This window comes from Hyla sarda, chromosome 1, assembly GCF_029499605.1.
Source record: "Hyla sarda isolate aHylSar1 chromosome 1, aHylSar1.hap1, whole genome shotgun sequence".
Taxonomy (NCBI): domain Eukaryota; kingdom Metazoa; phylum Chordata; class Amphibia; order Anura; family Hylidae; genus Hyla; species Hyla sarda.
In genome coordinates this window covers 128,968,510-128,985,496 of record NC_079189.1, presented here as the reverse complement: position 1 = coordinate 128,985,496, position 16,987 = coordinate 128,968,510, and positions in this window count along the sequence as shown.

Below are 16,987 nucleotides of genomic sequence, written 5' to 3'. Positions count from 1 at the left end.
GACTGGTGGCCATACAAATATTAGTGCACCCTGACCAACAGTAGCATGGCTTTCACTTATAAACTATACCATAGGTAGACTGGAGCTGTGGTTTTAATTATTGTGTGGTCCTGACATCTAGTGGACACATTGATAACTGCACCTCAATTATTCATATTTTAATAGCCATCAATAAAAATTAGATTTTAATTGGGAGGGATCAAGTTTAGAGTACCCCTTTGGGGTTTTCCCCCTAAAGTTGTTGCTAAATAGTGAGGAGAATACACAATATCAGTGACTACAGGTGACGTCTTCTCTATAGTGAGGAAAATACACAATATGAATGACTACAGGTGATGTCTTCTCTATAGCGAAGAGAATATACAATAAAATCAGTGACTACAAGTGACATCTTCTCTATAGTGAGGAGAATACACAATGATTTCAGTGACTACAGGTGACGTCTTCTCTATAGTGAGGAGAATACACAATGATATCAGTGACTACAGGTGACTTCTCTATAGTGAGGAGAATACAGGTGATGTCTTCTCTATAGTGAGGAGAATACACAATATCAGTGACTACAGGTGATGTCTTCTCTATAGTGAGGAGAATACACAATGAAATCAGTGACTACAGGTGACATCTCTATAGTGAGGAGAATACACAATGAAATCAGTGACTACAGGTGACATCTTCTCTATAGTGAGGAGAATACACAATGATATCAGTGACTACAGGTGACGTCTTCTCTATAGTGAGGAGAATACACAATATCAGTTACTACAGGTGACATCTTCTCTATAGTGAGGAGAATACACAATATCAGTGACTACAGGGGATGTCTTCTCTATAGTGAGGAGAATACACAATGAAATCAGTGACTACAGGTGGCATCTTCTCTATAGTGAGGAGAATACACAATGATATCAGCGACTACAGGTGACGTTTTCTCTGTAGTGAGGAGAATACACAATGATATCAGTGACTACAAGTGACGTCTTCTCTATAGTGAGGAGAATACAAAATGATATCAGTGACTACAGGTGGCATCTTCTCTATAGTGAGGAGAATACACAATGATATCAGCGACTACAGGTGACGTCTTCTCTGTAGTGAGGAGAATACACAATGATATCAGTGACTACAAGTGACGTCTTCTCTATAGTGAGGAGAATACAAAATGATATCAGTGACTACAGGTGACGTCTTCTCTATAGTGAGGAGAATACACAATGATATCAGTGACTACAAGTGACATCTTCTCTATAGTGAAGAGAATACAAAATGATATCAGTGACTACAGGTGACATCTTCTCTATAGTGAGGAGAATACACAATACCAGTGACTACAGGTGACGTCTTTTCTATAGTGAGAAGAATACACAATGAAATCAGTGACTACAGGTGACATCTTCTCTATAGTGAGGAGAATACACAATGATATCAGTGGTTACAGGTTACTTCTTCTCTATAGTGAGGAGAATACACAATACCAGTGACTACAGGTGACGTCTTCTCTATAGTGAGGAGAATACACAATGATATCAGTGACTACAAGTGACGTCTTCTCTATAGTGAAGAGAATACACAATGATATCAGTGACTACAGGTGACGTCTTCTCTATAGTGAGGAGAATACACAATGATATCAGTGACTACAAGTGACATCTTCTCTATAGTGAGGAGAATACACAATGATATCAGTGTTTACAGGTGACTTCTCTATAGTGAGGAGAAAACACAATACCAGTGACTACAGGTGACGTCTTTTCTATAGTGAGAAGAATACACAATGAAATCAGTGACTACAGGTGACATCTTCTCTATAGTGAGGAGAATACACAATGATATCAGTGGTTACAGGTGACTTCTCTATAGTGAGGAGAATACACAATTCCAGTGACTACAGGCGACGTCTTCTCTATAGTGAGGAGAATACACAATGATATCAGTTATGTTATCTACACCCCTCCTCTTTACTATGTTCTCATGTTCTCTTGCTGAGCGGCAATACGGATTCCTTAACCCCTTAAGGACGCAGGGTTTTTCAGTTTTTGCATTTTCGTTTTTTCCTCCTTACCTTTTAAAAATCATAACCCTTTCAATTTTCCACCTAAAAATCCATATTATGGCTTATGTTTTGCGTCACCAATTCTACTTTGCAGTGACATTAGTAAATTTACCCAAAAATCTACGGAGAAACGGAAAAAAAAATCATTGTGCGACAAAATCGAAGAAAAAACTGAGTTTTGTAACTTTTTGGGGCTTCTGTTTCTACGCAGTACATATTTCGGTAAAAATTACACCTTATCATTATTCTGTAGGTCCATATGGTTAAAACGATACCTTACTTATACAGGTTTAATTTTGTTGTACTTCTGGAAAAAATCATAACTACAAGCAGGAAAATATATACGTTTAAAAATGTAATCTTCTGACCCCTATAACTTTTTTATTTTTCCACGTAGAGGGCGGTATGAGGGCTCATTTTTTGCGCCGTGATCTGAAGTTTTTATCGGTACAATTTTTGTTTTGTTTTGATCTGCCTTTTTGATCACTTTTTATAAATTTTTAAATGGTATAAAAAGTGGCTTAAAATACGCTTTTTTGGACTTTGGATTTTTTTTACGTGTACGCCATTGATCATGCGGTTTAATTAACAATATATTTTTATAGTTCGGACATTAACGCACGCGGCGATACCACATATATTTATTTTTATTTACACAGTTTTTTTTATGGGAAAAGGGGGGTGATTCAAACTTTTATTAGGGAAGGGGTTAAATTATCTTTATTAACACTTTTTTTCACTTTTTTTTTGCAATGTTATAGCTCCCATAGGGGCCTATAACATTACATACACAGGTATTAACACGCCTGTGATCAGTGTTTTTGGTGCTTGACTGCTCCTGCCTGGATCTCAGGCACGGAGCAATCATTCGCTGATCGGACACCGAGGAGGCAGGTAAGGTCCCTCCCGGTGTCCTGTAAGCTGTTACGGACAGGGTCCCGAACAGCCCGACTCAGTAGCCGGGATACTTTCACTTTCACTTCAGACGTGGCGGTCAGCTTTGATTGCCACGTCTGAAGGGATAATACAGGGCATCACCGCGATGCGTGATGTCCTGTATTAGCCGCGGGTCCCGGCCGTTGATGGCCACCGGGACTGACCCGATATGATGCGGGGTCACCGCGTGACCCGGCGGCATATCGCAGGTGCCGGCGGAGGACATAAATATACGTCCTTCGTTGTTAAGGGGTTAAGCTTGTGGTCTTTTTACTACCTTCTCAGTGCATTGGCTTACGTATTCCGTATTTCCTTTCCCTGCTCCTACGCCCCACATAGGTAGCTATAGCGGTCCCCTGCTACCAAATTTGTGCCTTTTGGCTGTTGTGTGAGTTTGTTGTGTGCCTGGTTTTTGTGCGCTTTTTGTTTTCTGTTCCCCCTTTCTCCTTCCCCTCTTCCTGTTTTTTGTTTCTCTTCTCTCCCAGCTGTTCTACTCCCTTCCTTACAGTTTACTTTTCTCTGATAGTACTTTAAGAGCCAGACCTATGTGCCCCTTTCCCGGTGGTGCTTTTCTGCTCTTCGCGTGCCTCTTTCTTGGGGATGGCATCGCTCAAGATCTCCTCCCTGAATGTTCAGGGCCTTAACATCCCGGGGAAACGGCCGAAAGTGTTGTAATATTTCCATAAGCAGAGGTCAGATATTGTGTGTCTGCAAGACACCCATGTCCGCCAGGACCAACTGTCGGGTTTCCGTAACCGGTATTACCCGACGTGGTTCCATAGTAGTTCCCCCTCCCAGAAGGTTAAAGGGGTATCGATTTTCTTCCATAAATCTTTGGCGGTGCAAGTTATTGATTCTCGCATTGACCATGATGCCCGTTATGTATTTGTGAAATGTTCCATCCAGGGTCGTGAGTACACCGTGGCTTGTGTCTATGCCCCGAACCATGGGCAGAGGACTTTCTTGGAGAGGATGCTGGAGGACCTCAACACCTTCTCCATGATAGTATGTGGGGACTTTAATGCTACTCTGAACCCCTCCTTGGATGCCTCCTCGGGCTCGAGTACACTCTCCTTTGCTGCTTTAGGGTGCGTTCACACTGCGGAATCTCCACTCACTGAATTCAGAGAGCGGAGATTCCGTCTGGCAGCCGCGGGGCACTGAGCAGTCACCATTGACGGCTATGCAGTGCTCGCGGAATCCGCGCAAAGAATGAACATGTTATTTCTTTGCGTGAAACAATTTCAGGGGCGGAATTGTCCGCTACTGAAATTCTGCATTGTGAATGGGTCACGCGGAGACCCATTCACACTAATGTTAAGTTCACACCGCAGAATTCTTATTTCTCACCATCTTCTCCCCTCACTGAGGTCCGGCACCATTGACCCGATGGTTCATTCGGATCATGCACCGGTCTCATGTGTGCTCCAACTCCCCGCTCTCTCCCGGAAAGAGTTTACCTGGTGCCTCAATGAGTCGCTACTGTTAGACCCCCTCTGTCTAGCTGACCTCAAACCATCTTCTCCCCTCACTGAGGTCCGGCACCATTGACCTGATGGTTCATTCGGATCATGCACCGGTCTCATGTGTGCTCCAACTCCCCGCTCTCTCCCGTAAAGAGTTTGCCTGGTGCCTCAATGAGTCGCTACTGTTAGACCCCCTCTGTCTAGCTGACCTCAAACAGGCCATCACTACCTTTGCGCTCACTCATGTTTCTGATCCCACGCTGCCTCAGACCCAATGGGAAGCGCTTAAATGTGTCCTGTGGGGAATCTTGATACAACATTGGGCCAGACACAAGTGGTAGGCTTCCTCGAAGCTCTCAACACTTATGATCCAGCTGCATTCTCTTGAATTGCGGCATAGATGGACCCTCGCAGAGGATGACCTCCGAGACCTCCTTAGAGTGCATAAAGAAATTCAGGTCCTGATTAATAAGAAACATAATAGATTTCGCCTAATGTGTGCAGCCTCCCACTATGAATGGGGTAACAAAGCGGATTGAATGCTAGCACGGGCCTTGAGAGATCGCAGAGCTACTCTTTTTGTCCCATCAGTGAAAAACACCTCAGGCCACCTGGAGCATCTTACTGACGATATTCTTGGTGCATTCCACTCCTACTACTAGAGCCTCCATGACCTGGCCGGTAAGGGGGGAGTTCATGCACCCTCATCACAGGCTATGGCTATTCTTTCCTACCTGAAGCATACTGCCCTACCCCCCTTGGCCCCTTCCACCCTCAAAGACCTGGAGCGTCCATTCACTCCGGAGGAATTGGAGTTAGCTATCTCTTCCTCTCCCTCTGGTAAATCTCCAGGCCCTGATGGCTATACGAGCCGATTTTTATAAAGTCCTCCAGGCGGACCTCCCCATTCCCTGACTCCATCCTAGCAGCGTTCATTACGGTAATCCCCAAGGAAGGCAAGGATCCTAACTTCTGACAAAGTTACCGTCCTATTTCTCTTCTGAATATGGACGCCAAGCTTTATGCAAAGCTCAATGCACTGCGCCTAGCGCCCCTCTTGGAGTTCCTGATCCACTTAGACCAGGTGGGCTTTGTTCCCAACAGGGAAGCCCGTGACAACGCTCTCAAAACATTCTCACTTCTCCATTACGCTCAGGTGACTAAGCTCCCTTGTATGGTCTTGTCCCTTGATGCTGAAAAGGCATTTTACCGTGTGAGCTGGGACTTCATGAGGGGTGTGCTGGAACAGTTGGGCCTTGGCCCTTTGGCTCTCCACTGCATCCTTGCTTTGTACTACAAGCCTTCCGCTAGAATACACATTAATGGCTCCCTTTCCGCCAATTTGCAATGGCACAAGGCAAGGTTGCCCCCTCTCCCCCTTGCTTTATGTTTTAGTCATGGAGCCTCTGCTGCAGGCAATTCACCTCAGTGAGGAGGTTAGAGGCATAGCGGTACGAGATCTCCACTTTAAGTGCTCTGCATTTGCAGACGTTCTCCTCCTCTATATCTCCTCCCCCGGATCCTTACATAGTTACATAGTTAGTACGGTCAAAAAAAGACATTTGTCCATCAAGTTCAACCAGGGAATTAAGGGGTAGGGGTGTGGAGCGACATTGGGGAAGGGATGGGATTTTATATTTCTTCATAAGCATTAATGTTATTTTGTTCCAGGAATGTATCTAATCCTGTTTTAAAGCTGTTAATTGTTCCTGCTGTGACCAGTTCCTGAGGTAGACCGTTCCATAAATTCACAGTCCTCACGGTAAAGAAGGCGTGTCGCCCCTTGAGACTAAACTTTTTCTTCTCCAGACGGAGGGAGTGCCCCCTCGTCCTTTGGGGGGGGGTTTAACCTGGAACAGTTTTTCTCCATATTTTTTGTATGGGCCATTAATATACTTATATACGTTTATCATATCCCCCCTTAAACGTCTGTTCTCAAGACTAAACAATTGTAACTCCTTTAATCGCTCCTCATAGCTAAGATGTTCCATGCCCCATATTAGTTTAGTCGCGCGTCTCTGCACCCTTTCCAACTCCGCAGTGTCCCTTTTATGAACAGGCGACCAAAACTGAACAGCATATTCCAGGTGAGGCCGTACCAATGCTTTATAAAGGGGGAGTATTATGTTCCTGTCCCTTGAGTCCATGCCTCTTTTGATACATGACAATATCCTGCCGGCTTTGGAAGCAGCAGCCTGACATTGCATGCTATTCTGTAGTCTGTGATCTACAAGTACACCCAGATCCTTCTCTACCAGTGACTCTGACAGTTTAATCCCCCCTAAGACATACGATGCATGCAGGTTATTAGTACCCAGATGCATAACTTTACATTTATCCACATTGAACCTCATTTGCCAAGTGGATGCCCAGACACTTAGTCTATCCAAGTCATCTTGTAACTTATGCACATCCTCTATAGACTGTACCGTGCTACAAAGCTTGGTGTCATCTGCAAAGATAGAAACAGAGCTGTTAATACCATCCTCTATATCATTAATAAATAAATTAAACAACAGCGGGCCCAGTACTGAACCTTGGGGTACACCACTAATAACCGGGGACCAATCAAAGTACGAATCATTGACCACCACTCTCTGGGTACGATCCATGAGCCAGTGTTCAATCCAGTTACAAACTAAAATTTCCAAACCCAAAGACCTTAACTTACCTGTCAGACGTCTATGAGGGACAGTATCAAATGCTTTAGCAAAATCCAGAAGCACTATATCCACAGCCATTCCTCTGTCAAGGCTTCTACTCACCTCTTCATAAAAGCAAATTAGATTGGTTTGACAACTTCTATCCTTAGTAAACCCATGCTGGCTATCACTTAGAATACAATTATCCCCTATGTATTCCTGTATGTAATCCCTTATAAGTCCTTCAAACAATTTACCCACAATGCACGTTAAACTTACCGGTCTATAGTTTCCTGGGTAAGACCTAGAGCCCTTTTTGAAGATTGGCACCACATTCGCCTTGCGCCAGTCCCTTGGCACAATACCAGACACCAGAGAATCTCTAAATATCATGAACAGGGGTACAGATATGACTGAACTTACCTCTCTAAGAACTCTTGGGTGCAATCCATCTGGCCCTGGAGATTTGCTTACATTTATATTACTTAACTTACCTTGTACCATCTCTACATTAAGCCAGTTCAGTACATTACATGATGTGTTACCAGCACTGACCTGGCCAATGTCAGCTCCTTCTTCCATAGTGTATACAGAACTAAAGAACCCATTCAGTAGCTCCGCATTCTCTTGATCGCCTGTGACAACCTCCCCATTATCATTATTAAGGGGTCCTACATGCTCTGTCCTTGTTTTTTTTGCATTTATATATCTAAAAAAATATTTAGGATTAGTTTTGCTTTCTTTGGCCACCTGTCTCTCATTTTGAATTTTTGCTGTTTTTATTACATTTTTACAGATTTTATTAAGCTCTTTGTACTGTTTATGTTATTGCTGACCCATCAGATTTGTATTTTTTGAAGGCTATTTTTTTGTTGTTTATTGCTCTTTTAACATCATTTGTCAGCCATGTAGGATTTAGTTTAAATCGTTTACATTTGTTCCCCTTTGGTATATATTTAGCTGTATAGTTATTTAGAGTTGATTTAAAGATGTCTCATTTACCTTCTGTATCAGTATTTGAGAACACCTCCCCCCAGTCTATGTCCTGTAGTGCAGCCCTCAGCCCAGGGAAATTTGCCTTTTTAAAGTTATATGTTTTTGCCTTCCCCGCCTGTCTTTGTTTTCTACATTTTAAGTAAAAAGTAACTATATTGTGGTCGCTATTACCAAGGTTTTCCCGCACAGTTACATTACCAACCAGCTCTGCGTTGTTGGAAATGATCAGATCCAACAAGGCATCACTTCTTGTTGGGTCCTCCACAAACTGGCCCATAAAATTATCCTGCAATAAATTTAGGAATTGACGCCCCTTTGTAGTTTTAGCCAGCCCCCGGCCCCAATCTATATCTGGATAGTTAAAATCTCCCATTATTACCACTGTACCTGCTCGGGCGGCCCTCTCTATTTGTTTATGAAGCCGAACTTCTTCCTTGATCCCTGCGCTCCTCTCGGCCATAGCAGAATTTAGTGTGGTATGCAACTACAAGATCAGTTTTTCTAAAAGTGTTGCGAAGAATGTCTCCCTGGACTCCGCTTTGGCCCATAGGCTCCACGGGCTCTTCTCCTGGCACCCTTCTTCCTTCCGCTATCTAGGAGTCCTTAATCCTAGAGACCTTACCCGCATTGCGGACCTGAATCTCACCCCGTTACTGGCCCAGTTAAAGGGGGATCTTGCTAAGTGGGATCGTAAAGACTTCTCGTGGATAGGCCGCATTAACATACTGAAGATGAACTTGCTTCCCCGCTTGTTGCATCTGTTTCAGACCCTGTCTGTGATGCTATTTCGAACCTTCTTCCGTCCTTTAACCTCACTTTTCACTAAGTTTGTGTGGTCGGGCGGCTGACACAGGCTCTCTAAGGACCTGCTGGCTCAGCCTAAAACAGATGGAGGTTTAGCTTTCCTTGACCCATATACTTACTATCTTGCCTCCATTGCGGCCCGTATCCTTGACGGATTTCACTCAGCCCATGTTAAACTGTGGGTCCGACTGGAGTCTGAGCTCTCACCCTTCCCTCTCACCTCCCTGCCCTGGATCTGCCCGTCCTACTGGACGGTAAGCTCAAAATGCCACCTTCCGTTTGTCTCTAGAGTTCTATTGTACTCCTGCCTTCATCACCTAGTTAGAATTGGTCTCCTTCGCCCATTAGGCCCCCTAACTCCCCTGATGGGCAACCCGGATTTTGCCCCAGGATCCTCTCCGGGTGGCTTTCTCTCTACCCCGCTAAAGTCCCCTTACCCATAGCTAAGGTCCTCCACTCCTCCTCTCTGAAACCCTTTTCGGATATTGTGGGTTCTCCTACCCCCTCCATCCTGTATGTGTTTCAGTAACTCCAGCTCCGTCATTTCTATGATACATGGCGGGTTCTGGGTGAATTGCATAGAGAGGCTTACCCCTTCGAACAGCTCTTTTTGAGTTCTGACAGACCTACCCATATGATCTCCTTGCTATATGCTATGCTTTGCAACCGTGACTCCCGAGCGCTGCTCCCCTATCAAACAGGTTGGGTTAGGTAGCTCGACTACACCCCCCAGCACCAACTTCATTCATGCTTTGTCATAAGGCCTCCAGGGCAGTAGCACTGCAGTAAACAAACTACAAATTGCTCTCTCGATGGTACAGGGTTCCATGCCTGCTCCATCGCTTCTATCCATCGGTGCCTGATGCTTGCTGGAGGTGTGGCCGAGCCAAGGGGTCTCTTGCTCACGTATGGTTAGGCTGCCCCTTACTAGCTTACTTTTGGTCCTCTCTGCGGGCCCTCATTGCTGATATTACCGGAGCCCAGTTGGCAAATACCCTGCAAGCTCTACTTTTTATGCTGCCTGGCTCCCCTGAGACCTTGCGTAAAGGCCTCACTGGTGTGCTCCTGGCAGCGTCCAGGAGAGTTATACCGAGACTCTGGAAATCTACCTGCCCCCCTACCACTACTGATTGGCTTCAGGAAGTTCTATATATCGAGGGATTAGAGGAATGCTTAGCCGACCTCCATGGCTCCTTCGAGCAGTATCTTAGACGCTGGTGACTCTGAATGGACTTTGCTACCTCTCCCCATTTCTTGCAGTTCGGCCTCTCCTCTTCCACACCTCCTCCCCTGTGATCTTCTTCCTCCTCTTAGGCTTCTAACCCTCTGGACTATGGACTTACTCCCCCCGCCTTCCTTCTTGTTTCTGGCTCCATTCCCCTGCATTTTTCTTGTTTTTGGTTTCTCCTACTCTGACCCTTTGTCCAGCCCTTAGAGTTCTTCTTGGTTTGTGTTTTTTCTAGTTTCTCATACTATTTGACAAATGCAAAGATTATGTGCCTTGTTTGCGATACCTGTATTTGTTGTTATAAATCTTCAATAAACTCTTCTTGAATGAAAAAAAAATATATATGTTTTCCAGGAATATAGCGGAAAAAGCTCCCTAAAATTAGTTGTACAGTTCACGATTACGGCTATACCTAATATGTGGTCATAAGGTGTTTGGGCACAGGTAGGGAAGGAGCACTATTTAGCTTTCACAGTGCTGATTTTGTTGGGAAAGATGAGGTCGCCACGTAGTATTTGCTCCTGAGGTGCCAGTACAAACCCCCTAGAAGGAAACTCATTTTAAAAACTGCACCTCAAGAACAGAGTATTTTCACCTCACAGTTATTTCACTGAAAGTTTTATTCAGTGGATGCTGTAAAGTAAAAACAGCAATTTATGCAATGATGTGCATTTTTTGTTACTCGGGGGATGGTGAGAATTTTGACTCCACAGGCGCTTTATAGATTTTATTTTCCAGAAATGAATCCCCCTTGAGGTTTTACTGGTAACCATGCAACAGGAACCGGTTCGCTCATGTAACAAGTGGGGTTTTGTTAAGATCTTCTACTTAAGTGGTCTCACACTGTGGCCACCGGCTGTCCGGGCATGCTGGGAGTTGAAGTTTTGCAACATCTGGAGGGCCACAGTTTGAGACCACTGCTCTACATCTTGGTCACCTACTCTTGCATCCCTGCTATACATCTGAAAATTATTTTCACTTGTCCATACACTTTATTTAGTTATTCTTGTGTCCACTTTTGTTTGTTTCACTGGGCACTTTATTGTTCATTTGGTGGTAACACATTGGTATACTTTATTCATTTAGGATATAGTGTCTAGAGGAGGTTAGCAGCGCGTGTATTGTCATTATTGTACAGAGAGTGACCAACACTAGGTCTCTCCTGTTAGTGTAGTGCGCCACTGCGGTGCGATGTGAGGTGTATGGGGCACATGTTGTAGCCCATGGGCAGATGGTGTTAACCCCTAAATTTTTGTGATGCCAGGGTGTGGTTTTAACCGAGAACCACCTGAACGGTAGCACCGCTAGTCCTAGTTAGACAGGGCAAATAAGAGTCCAAGGCTAGGTCAGGGTTAACGGTAGCTTTGCTGAGGTAGACAGATGGTACAGTCTTTACAGCTAGGCCAGGATCCCAGAGATTACCAGTAACACAAGGGACCTCGCAGATTGCTGGGACTTGCAGTGACTTTGACAGAATTTAGCACAGCCATGCTGACTATAATAGACTTGACTGAAGATAGCGACAGCAGACATAGATGACTTGACTTACTGACCTGTGGCTGTAATTTAGGTTTGAGGCCTCCAGATGTGCTGGACACTGGCTCTGAGACGTCTGGACTGGACTGGACCTTAGTAGAAGGTGAAACACAAGAGAAAGATTGTAGTACCTCCCCCTCTTATAAAGGGGTAAACAAAACATGTGACAACCATTATCATGTGACTAACAACCATGTGACCATATCAAAGGTCCTGTACATTCAATGTACAACTAATTAATTTATAAGGGAACACTGCAGGCGAGCCCTGAGGATGTAGAGCTGATAGGACTGTGGGATGACTATCCCATACCATTAGGCTCTGTCCTGAGCTCTTCCAGTCTTTTTAAATGTCAAATCTTTTTTTTTCTTGTTGCTTTAATAAACTTCATTACATTTTTTTGCGGAATTTGGGTGTGTGTTGTTTAACCCCTTAAGGACACAGGGCTTATCCATACGCCCCCGTTTCCTTAAATATACGCCCTGCGCATTTCCGGCCCCCGCCGCTTGCTGGAGGGGAGCGGATGCCTGCTGAAATCGCGGGTGCGGGAAGAAGGCCCCGGGAGCTGGGGACCCCGATCCCCGGCGTCAATGTTGGGATCGGGGCCCCAGGAGCGGCGACGAGGGACTGACCTGTGTCCCGGAGCAGCAGTAGGTGAGTGACAGCCTTCTGCTGTTGCTTAGCAACAGCTCCCAGCATGCAAAAAGGGCATGCTGGGAGCTGTAGTTATTCAACAGCAGGAGGCAGACCACCACAACTCCCAGCATTCCCTTATGGGCATGCTGGGACTTATAGTTTTGCAACAGCTGGAGGCACATTTTTTCTATGGAAAAGTGTACCTTCAGCTGTTGTATAACTACAACTCCCAGCTTGCACAAACAGCTAAAGTGCATGCTGGGAGTTGTAGTGGTGCATCTGCTGGTTGCATAGCTACAACTCCCAGCATGCCCGTTGGTGACTGCTGAGAGTTGTAGTTTTGCAACAGCTGGAGGCACACTGGTTGTGAAACTCAGAGTTAAGTAGCAAACCAGTGTGTCTCCAGCTGTTGCATAAATACAATCCCCAGCCAAAGTAGTATGCTTCCAGCTGTTGCATAACTAAAAATCCCAGCATGCCCTTCCCCTGTCCGTACATGCTGAGGGTTGTAGCTTTTGCAACAGCTGAAGGCACACTGGTTGCAAAACACTGAGTTTGTTACCACGCTCTGTGTTTCACAACCAGTGTGCCTCCAGCTGTTGCAAAACTACAACTCCCAGCATGCACTGATAGACCGTACATGCTGGGAGTTGTAGTTTTGCAACAGCTGGAGGTATTCCCCCCCCCCCCCCCAATGTGAATGTACAGGGTACACTCACATGGGTGGAGGTTTACAGTAAGTATCCGGCTGCAAGTTTGAGCTGCGGTAAATTTTCTGCCAGCGAGAACTGCCAGAGAGAAACTACTGTGAACCCCCGCCCGTGTGACTGTACCCTAAAAACACTACACTACACTAACACAAAATAAAATAAAAATTAAAAAACACTACATATACACATACCCCTACACAGCCCCCCTCCCCTCCCCAATAAAATTGAAAAACGTCTGGTACGCCACTGTTTCCAAAACGGAGCCTCCAGCTGTTGCAAAACAACTACTCCCAGTATTGCCAGATAGCCACTGACTGACCAGGCATCCTGGGAGTTTTACAACAGCTGGAGGCCCCCTGTTTGGGAATCACTGGCGTAGAATACCCCTATGTCCACCCCTATGCAAATCCCTAATTTAGGGCTCAAATGCGCATGGCGCTCTCATTTCAAGGCAACAGTTTAGGGACACATATGGGGTATCGCCGTACTCGGGAGAAATTGTGTTACAAATTTTGGGGGGTATTTTCTGCTATTACCCTTTTTAAAAATGTTACATTTTTGGGAAACCAAGCATTTTAGGTAAAAAAAAAATTTTTTTTACATATGCAAAAGTCGTGAATCACCTGTGGGGTATTAAGGTTCACATTACCCCTTGTTACTTTTCCCGAGGGGTCTAGTTTCCAAAATGATATGCCATGTGTTTTTTTTTTTTGCTGTTCTGGCACCATAGGGGCTTCCTAAATGCGGCATGCCCCCAGAGCAAAATTTGCTTTCAAAAAGCCAAATGTGACTCCTCTTCTGAGACCTGTAGTGCGCCAGCAGTGCACTCTTCACCCCCATATGGGGTGTTTTCTGAATCGGGAGAGATTGGGCTTCAAATTTTGGGGGGTATTTTCTGCTATTACCCTTTTTAAAAATTTAAAATTTTTAGGAAACCAAGCATTTTAGGTAAAAATTATTATTTTTTTTTTACATATGCAAAAGTCGTGAAACACCTGTGGGGTATTAAGGTTCACTTTACCCCTTGTTATGTTCCCCGAGGGGTCTAGTTTCCAAAATTGTATGCCCTGTGGTTTTCTTTTTGCTGTTCTGGCACCATAGGGGCTTCCTAAATGCGGCATGCCCCCAGAGCAAAATTTGCTTTCAAAAAGCCAAATGTGACTCCTCTTCTGAGACCTGTAGTGCGCCAGCAGAGCACTTTTCACCACCATATGGGGTGTTTTCTGAATCGGGAGAAATTGGGCTTAAAATTTTGGGGGTATTTTCTGCTATTACCCTTTTTAAAAATGTAACATTTTTGGGAAACCAAGCATTTTAGGTAAAAATTATTATTATTTTTTTTACATATACAAAAGTCGTGAATCACCTGTGGGGTATTAAGGTTCACTTCACCCCTTGTTACGTTCCCTGAGGGGTCTAGTTTCCAAAATGGTATGCCATGTGTTTTTTTTTTTTTTTGATGTTCTGGCACCATAGGGGCTTCCTAAAGGTGACATGCCCCCCAAAAACCATTTGTCGCTCCTTCCCTTCTGAGCCCTCTACTGCGCCTTCCGAACACTTTACATGGACATATGAGGTATGTCCTTACTCGAGATAAATTGGGTTTCAAATACAAGTAAAATGTTCTCCTTTTTACCCCTTGCAAAAATTCAAAAATTGGGTCTACAAGAACATGCGAGTGTAAAAAATGAAGATTTTGAATCTTCTCCTTCACTTTGCTGCTATTCCTGTGAAACACCTAAAGGGTTAAAACACTTACTGAATGTCATTTTTTCTGGCGTTTTTTCATTTGTGTGGAAATGGCATTTTTTGCACCTTTTGGCGTTGACCAAAATTTGTTGGGTACCAAAAAAAAAAAAAAAAAAGGATGCAGCAGTGATGGAAAAAATTTTATTGAACGAAATGTATATATTTTATAACAACATTTTTCTTATTTTATAATAAAGTGTGTTTCACTTTTTTGAATTTTTTTTTTAGGTAGTACTACTACTCCCAGCATGGGACAGACTGTTCCATGCTGGGAGTAGTAGTACCTGTAGTAATAGACAGATCGCCCCGGGTCTCAGTCTGACACCCGATGCGATCGTCCATTATATAGCACAGATGCCGCTGTATACATTGCTCACATCTCTGCACTATACTTCGGCCAGTGATATAAATATAACATAATTCATTCGTATTTTCCGCCCAGAGCTGTGATTGGCCGGATGGTTGCAGCCAATCACAGCTCTGAGGGAAACATCAATGAGTGGCCGGCCCGGAGTATAGTGCAGAGCAGGGATGCGAGCGATGTATACAGCTGCTCCATCTCTGCTATATACAGAAAGATCACAGCGGGTTTCAGTAGTGACATCCACAGTGATGTGTCCTTAACTCCAGGCACTACTACTCCCAACATGGAGCACACTCTGCTCTATGCTGGGAGCTGTAGTACCTGTATTAATAGACAGATCGCAGTGAGTGTAACTTCTGACACCCGTTGCGATCTGTCTATTAATGCAGGTACTACAGCTCCCAGCATGAAGCAGAGTGTGCTCCATGTTGGGAATAGTAGTACCTGCAGTTTTGGAAAGATCACAGCGGGTATCACTCCTGACACCCGCTGTGATCCTCCTGTATAATGTATGGATGCAGCAGCCGCTCTCCTATGGTCCCCTGCACTGCCGTATATATACACATGTTCCTAGAGCTGTGATTGGCTGGAACCATCTGGCCAATCACAGCTCTCTGTGTATATATACGTCAGTGCAGGGGACCAGAGAAGAGCGGCTGACCGCGTCTATACATTATACAGGAGGATCGCAACGGGCAATCTGTCAATTAGTACAGGTACTACTACTACCTAAAAAAAATGTCAAAAAAATGAAAATAAAGTGAAAAACACACACACACTACATTTTTATTATTGTCGGCTACATTTTTAGGTCCCCACCCTCTCACATAAATTGATCCCTGTTTAAAAATTATTACAAATTTTGCAATACAAAAGATACATTTCGTTAGATACAATTTTTTCCTTCACTACTGTAGCTTTTGTTTTTCTTTTATAATGGTACCCTACGAAATTGTATTAAAAAGGTATCACCATCACTTTTTTGGATCGCTAAAGTCCAAAAAAGAATAAAAACCGCCTGAAAAAACACCAAAGTTAAAACCCACATATTGTTTTTCTTGGCGTTTTCTCACTCCCATAGACTTCTATTGGACCAAAACGCCACGATTTTGACTAAAAACGTCGGTTTGAGCGACATACAGCATTTTTTCAGGAGCTGAAAAAAACGCCAAAAAAGGGAAAAAATGCCAAAAGGATTAAAAAACGCCAAAGTGAAAAAACGGCAAGTGGAATAAGAATCTTGAGATTTCTTGTAGACTTACGGCCAACATGTGGCCGCACCGTTTTTTTGCCCAAAAAAACGCCATGTGGCAGAATTGGCGTTTTTCTTGGCGTTTTCACAAAAAATAAATAAAAAAAACAAGTGGAATCCTAGCCTAAGACATTTATACAAATAAATCGCTGAGCACGGCCCGGGGCGAGAGAACACTATGGGGGACCAGCCGCACAAAAAGTCTCACTTGCGCCTAAGCACTTTTTTGTGCGACTTTTGTGAGTAAGCAAAAAGCTACAAACATCCTTACCTAAGCTAATTTCAGTTTTTGCAAAAGTCGCACGTAGGCAAAACCCTTCCAAAAAGTCGCAAGTCTGCTCCAAGTCTGACCTGGAGTACAAAACTCCCGTACTAGAGCAAATTTAAAAAGTCGCAAAAAAAGTATCACAAAAGTCTCACCTGCGAGTTTTTTGTTTTTCGTATGGGCTCCAAATTTATCAACACTCTGTGATAGTATGATAAATATGTAGCACATAAGTAAAACTAAAGCAAAAAAAAAAAAAAAAACACCTTCAGAACCTGCTTACCAAAGCAAACAATGATACATGTCCCCCTATATGTTTCCTGTCCAGCTGTGCGGCACTTCCTCCATGA